This window comes from Sylvia atricapilla, chromosome 1 (assembly GCF_009819655.1).
Source record: "Sylvia atricapilla isolate bSylAtr1 chromosome 1, bSylAtr1.pri, whole genome shotgun sequence".
NCBI classification, from domain to species: domain Eukaryota; kingdom Metazoa; phylum Chordata; class Aves; order Passeriformes; family Sylviidae; genus Sylvia; species Sylvia atricapilla.
Genome location: NC_089140.1, coordinates 33,856,341 through 33,862,340, shown reverse-complemented (window position 1 = coordinate 33,862,340; position 6,000 = coordinate 33,856,341).

Here is a 6,000-nt window from a genome sequence, read left to right as displayed (position 1 = left end):
TTGGAAAAATTCATGATTCAGCAAAAGGGAGTAATATGCTCACCCAGATATGCAAGTTATCGACTAGTCTGCATTTGGCTGGTGTTAAGTTTAAAGGAAAACACTGTATAATTCCTATTTAGAAAATGTGTTCACGGTATGGATAGAAAGACATTAGTTCCATCTAACATGAAGAGTAGCAAATGTCTCTCATCATTAAGACAGCACGTATTATATATACCTGAGAAATGTATTCTAGGGAATAGAATACATTTTCTAGACCCCGGGTTTACTGGGATTTTCCAAATAAACTTTTAGCAAAAATGTGTGTGCTTGGTGAAATGTAAAGCTAATCAGGGAAGACGGGATCACATCACGGTATCGAGTAGCGCTCTGCTGGTAGGTGGTTGGTTGGTACTCGGGAGCACCCACGGCGGTGGACGAAGGTCATTAAAGCAATGCTGAGGACTCAGCCGAATCCAGCTGCCTCTTCCTGCTCCAAAGTGATCACAAATCCCTGCAGATGGTGCGTTGCTTTTTGTGAAACGTGTCCCCAGGGCTGTCCCTGCTGGGTCCCACCCACGCAAGAAGGCGGCCAAGCCAGAGGCGGGATGCGCATTGGAGTGGGAGAGGACGCCGCGCTCCCCTCCTTGCTTCAGCAGAGAGATGAGCACAGGGTGTGACAAGGCGAGAGGCACGCGTGTGACACAGACACACCGGCCAGGGCCAGGGGACACAACACCCGTTTCAGGTGTGCGCCTCCTGCTGCCCGTGGGTGCTCCATTCCCCACGGCGCTGGCGGCCACGCACCTCCCTCCTCACCCCACTGCCCTCCATGCGCCCGCTGAGCAGAGAAACACAAACTGCCAAAAAAACATCCACCGCCCGCGCTCGGGGGGTGCGAGGAGTCACGAAGAGGTGCCGAGGCGGGACGGCGGAGCTGCCCAGGGCAGGAGGCGGCGGCGCGGCCGGGGCCGGGCACAGGTGCCGTGTGGCCCGGGCCTTCCCCTGCCGGGCCGCGGGCTGAGGGCACGGCGGGCCCCGAGGCGGCTCTGCAGTCACCCGGCCTGCTGGAGGAGCCAGAGGGAAACGGGAAGGCGGCCACGGCACTTCTCCAGCCCCGCTCTCGCCGCATTTGACAGAGTTGCAGGGGTTTGCCAGATCCAGTGTGTTCTGTGTTTGGTTGTTGGGTGTTAGGGCTATTTTTCTCCCTTTCCTCGGGCGAGATTTCCACTCGTGGCTTAGGTACCTTCTAGCTAGAGCCATCCTCCCGTCAGTGGGTTGAGTGCCCGTACCTCTTAAGATATTTCTTAAGACAGCCGCGAATACAGCCCCGGTGTGCACAGTCTCAACGGAGCAAAGGGCTGGAAAAGTGAGGAAAAAGAGCTGTTAGACAGAGCCAGACATTAGAGATAAACTGCCTCCATCAAGTCAATGTTTTAATCACTCAAACCACTTCTGAAAAGGGAACCAAAAACCCTCTTAAAGAATGTACTCAAACAGCTGTCTTCCAGTAAAGGCAAACATGTCCATGTTTCCTGTATGATTTTTTTTCTCTCTCTACCCCCCCTTTTTTTCCCCCTTTCTTTCTAGATAGCGCTCACGGGACGTCTTTAACACTGAGATCCTCATTGTGTTCCATCCCTAGGTGAAGATACGACTTCGGGCTCAGCGTGGAAAAAAAACCTAACCCAAATAAAATAAAGACTGTGCAACTTCTTTGCACAGAGCAGCAGCGGTCCACTTCTGCCCCTGAGCCCCCCTGGTCGGACGTAATGTGTAAATGTCACGCTATTACAAGAAAGTTATGGTGAGAAGGGCTTTTGGAAACGCTTTCTCTCGCACTGTAAAGGAAAGGGAGACTTCGGCTTCTCCTCCGACAGCTTTCAAAGGGAAATAAAACAGCACAAAGTGGCCTGAAGCTCAGGAAGAACTTTTTTTTCCTTCCTCTAATGAAAAAGGTGGAGGGATAAGTTTAATTGTAATCAGGCTGCAACAATACACCTGTGATCATGTGGTAGCAATTATTACAAGCTCACATGCAGAAAAAGAGAGGATATGTTATTATAGCTTACTGTACCTCTTTTCTTTTCTTTTCTTTTCTTTTCTTTTCTTTTCTTTTCTTTTCTTTTCTTTTCTTTCTTTTTTCCTTTTTCTTTTTTTTTTTCCTTCTTTTCTTTTTTCTTTTCTTTTCCCCCTCCCCCCCCTCCTTTCTGGTTTCTTTTTCTTTCTTTTCTTTTCTTTTCTTTTCTTTTTCTTTTCTTTTCTTTTCTTTTCCGAAAAATGTGACCTAATGGTAGATAAGGTGAGAAATTAATTTACCCTCGAAATGCTGTATCTCGAAAAGCGGAGGATAAGCAAAGAAAATCAAGGAAAGGAAGAGTAACTTGAGTATAAGTTTTTCATCTGTTCCAATTACATATTCAGAACATTTCAACTAGAAGATGAAATCGACCAGATAAACTACTGCACAGCCATCCAGGCCTTCTCCTTATCAGAATTCGCTAAGGAAAAATAAAAACTTTCTCAGTACCCTTCTCCGAAAGGGGAGACTGACGGCAAATAAATCCGTCTCAGTTTACATGGCAAAATTAATTGAAATTATAAGGGAGGCGGGGGTGCTTTATCACTATGTTCAAGCCGCCTGCGGCTCACAGAGAGCCGGCAAAGGCTTCTCCTCATCACTGCATTTACACGGCAGTCTGAGTAAAATATTTTCTGTGGACTACAAACATCTAATGCCGGGCTTCAGCTGCTTTCACCCACCAAATATAAACAGAAAAATGTAGCACACCCCCCCACCCCCCCCCGAAAATACTACGGAAAAAATGTAAAGCAAAGCAAAACAAATCAGAAAAGAGACCTCGCCCGTGAGACAGATTTCAGGATCATTCCCATTTTAATTTCTAATCACATGAAACCTTGCAGCTTGTTTTCTGCAGCTGAAATATGAAAAAAAAAATCCCAAACAAAACACCAACCCCCCCAAAAAAATCCCACTGAGTGAAACGATATTCTGAGACCTGGCAGCATTAAGATTAGACCGTGTCCCACACTTCGGGTGAAAGCAGTGACATTGTTTTCCAGCACACCTTTTTCACAGGAGGTGCCGTTTGAATGTTTGGGTCGAATGAAATAGATAAATTCGTACCTAGTGTGCGCCTGAGGATTTTTAGGACGCCTTCACTATTTTCCCGAACTCTTCCCTTTTTGCATTTGCTGTTACAAATTCTTCTTATTTTGTAATTATCACAGCACCCCCCCCTTAGCACGCAGTGGGAGGGAGAGAGTTAAGATGTCCTGCGAAACCCGCTCGTAAAGCTGCTTACTTCCATTAGAAACACATGAATATCCTGAAAGAAAAAGTGTATTTAAAACGGACTCAGGAATGTTTATCTCAATCCCTGATGCTTTAGAAATTGTGGAAGAAAACAGCGGTGACAGTACTGCTCCAAATTACTCTTCTGGCAGGTAAATTTCATTTGCTCATGAAAATCAAATTCGATTAAGGCTCTTGCTCCTGCTATCACTTTACTCCCGCTTCTCCCAGGAATCCTGAGCTCTGCAGGACGATTATTATTAGTGACTAAGATCATCCTCTAGTTCCTCCATTATCAGCTAAGATATTTTAGCGGGTTTAAAGGGATTTAACTCCGTGACAAACATATATTTTCAGCAATCAGACGCGATTTTTTTCCCTTCATGCTTATTAATTACTCTAAGCAGTGCATGAAAAAGTAAGAGTGGATTTCTTTGGGCAACAGCTTGGTCTTGGGTTGGATTTTTTTTTTCCTGTATTCGTAGATTGTGATTAACCTACAAGAAATCAGCGTTCTCCTCAGCCGAGCGTTCCCGCGGCAGGGCGGCGGAGGGTGCATGTGTGTTATCACACAAAGACTGGTCTGGGGGGGAGAAAAAAAGGCTTTTTGGATACTGAGCCGACAAACTCCGTATTTTTCAAACTTGTCTTTCAGCTGAAAGGGCTTCTAGTTTCTCTAAGAGAAATCTTAGGGCCTCTTTAGAAGTGAATGAGTGGAGATATTCCTATCACATAAAGAGGTTTAAAGATAGTTTATATTTTCACGTTTAAGGCCGTATTGCTACAGTCCTCACTGGCAAGACTATTCTTAGCTTCGTGGCGTCAGGAACACACACAGCGACCTGTTTAAAAGCACTTGTAAGGGCCAAATTCCACTCGGGAAGTGGGTGAAATGCTTCTGGCCACTCTCGATGCAACGAGGTTAAAAAACGTCACTTAAGCCTTTTGTAATACCTGAGATGTGCATGGCCGTGTACCGCGATGGGTGACTACCATCAGTTAGAAATTGCCTGCCTATGAAAAGATTCAGGACCTTTTAAAATCCTCCTACTGATCATGGTTGTGCATCGTCCCGCTCCCCAAGGAATTAGTACTCGTTTTAGAGGAAACGATTCAACAGATGCATTTCTCTCCAAGTTGTTTCACACTCCATATAAACGCAAAGCAGTTCGGAGGTTTGCATCAGTTCTCCTGGAAATCGCTATGGTTCTACCATGCGCTTGTTTGTGCTGTATTCTAACATTATTTCACAAGAAAAAGACCAAAAAAAAAAAAAAAAAGAAAAAAGAAAGAAAAAAAAAAGTTGGAAGAAGCTTTGATTGTTCTGTCGGTTTCATGTATGGAAGCATTTAATTATCAAGTTTTCCAAAGACCCTCAAATCAATCAGTGGCTTCAAGTAAATTACTTAGTTTTGGTTAATTTATCCAGCTCATCCCAAGACTTACACTCTGAAAAGCAAAAGCTCTTCCACAAGTGGTATGGAATGGGATATGTTCAAGGGGGGGTAGGCTCGGGAGTATTTTTATCCTTGGTGTTCATTACAAGGTCCACGATTTTCGAAGAACATCTGTTCTGCCCCATGCCTTCAGTCCTCATGGTCACTTTCTAATATTTAAAGGCAGAGACTCATTAAGACAGGAAGAAATTATAGGTGAGGAATGAAAATTTGGCATCGGGGGCATCAAAAATAGCTGAAGAGGCTTTTCTCCTCTCTCGGTGTCAACAATTTATTAAAAGTCATTTAAATTAGGAAGGCAAAACAAAGCGTGGGGTCCCGTGTCCGACAACACTATTTTTCTGATGGTGCATACGGACCCTGCAGATGTAATTTTTGCCTATTTCGAGAAAACAGTCCCGTTCCCGAAATCCTCCTCACATGGTAAACAAGGAAATGGGACTGTTGTATTACTGCTCTTATCATCAGTGAAAAGCATGGCCTTCTTCCATAATTATTAAATAGACCTCTAGACTGAGTAAGGGATGTGGAGAAGGGTAGGAAAGTAAGCTCTCTAATCTAATCCCCCTTCTTTTAGCACACAGGGCTGGAACAGCCCCGGGAGGGTAAACAAAACAAAATAACAACCACCAGAAGTCAGCAAACCGGATGCTCCCCGTTGCCCCCCGCCCTGACACCCCACACACACTTCTCGTACAGTTTGTACCGGGGCTAAAAGCTACAGTTTCACATGACTTCTCTCTCCCTATGGAAAGGAGCTTAAAAAGTAGAGGCAGATAAGCGGGAAACTCTTCTGCAGCTGAGGGTGAGGGGAGTTTGGAGAGTGGGGGCAGGCTGGGGAGGGGGAGGTAGAGGGGAGCTGGAGAGATTAGTGTTCTCATGGCTACCCGCTTTTTAACAAATCAGACAGATCTTCGGGCTGTGAATGACAGTTCTCGCATTGGCTAGACTGCAACTTTCAACTTGACCTTGGCCTCTAGCCGTGTCTAACCCGTATGTAAAACAGCGCTGCCCCATAGAGCTGCCTCCCCTTCCCACTTCTCCTCCCTCGTCCTGCAAAGCGATTTTCAGAAGCAGCCTCGAGAAAACAGGGGGAAACAGTCCGAACCAACTCGTGCCAGTCAAGCAATGTTTGGCTGCGGGAATCCGCAGGTTTCAAAACTGGAGCCTGAAAGAAAAGGGAAAATATGCGTGGAATAAATATTTGCTTTTGGCCATGAGGAAAAATGCGGAAAAGAGTATGCG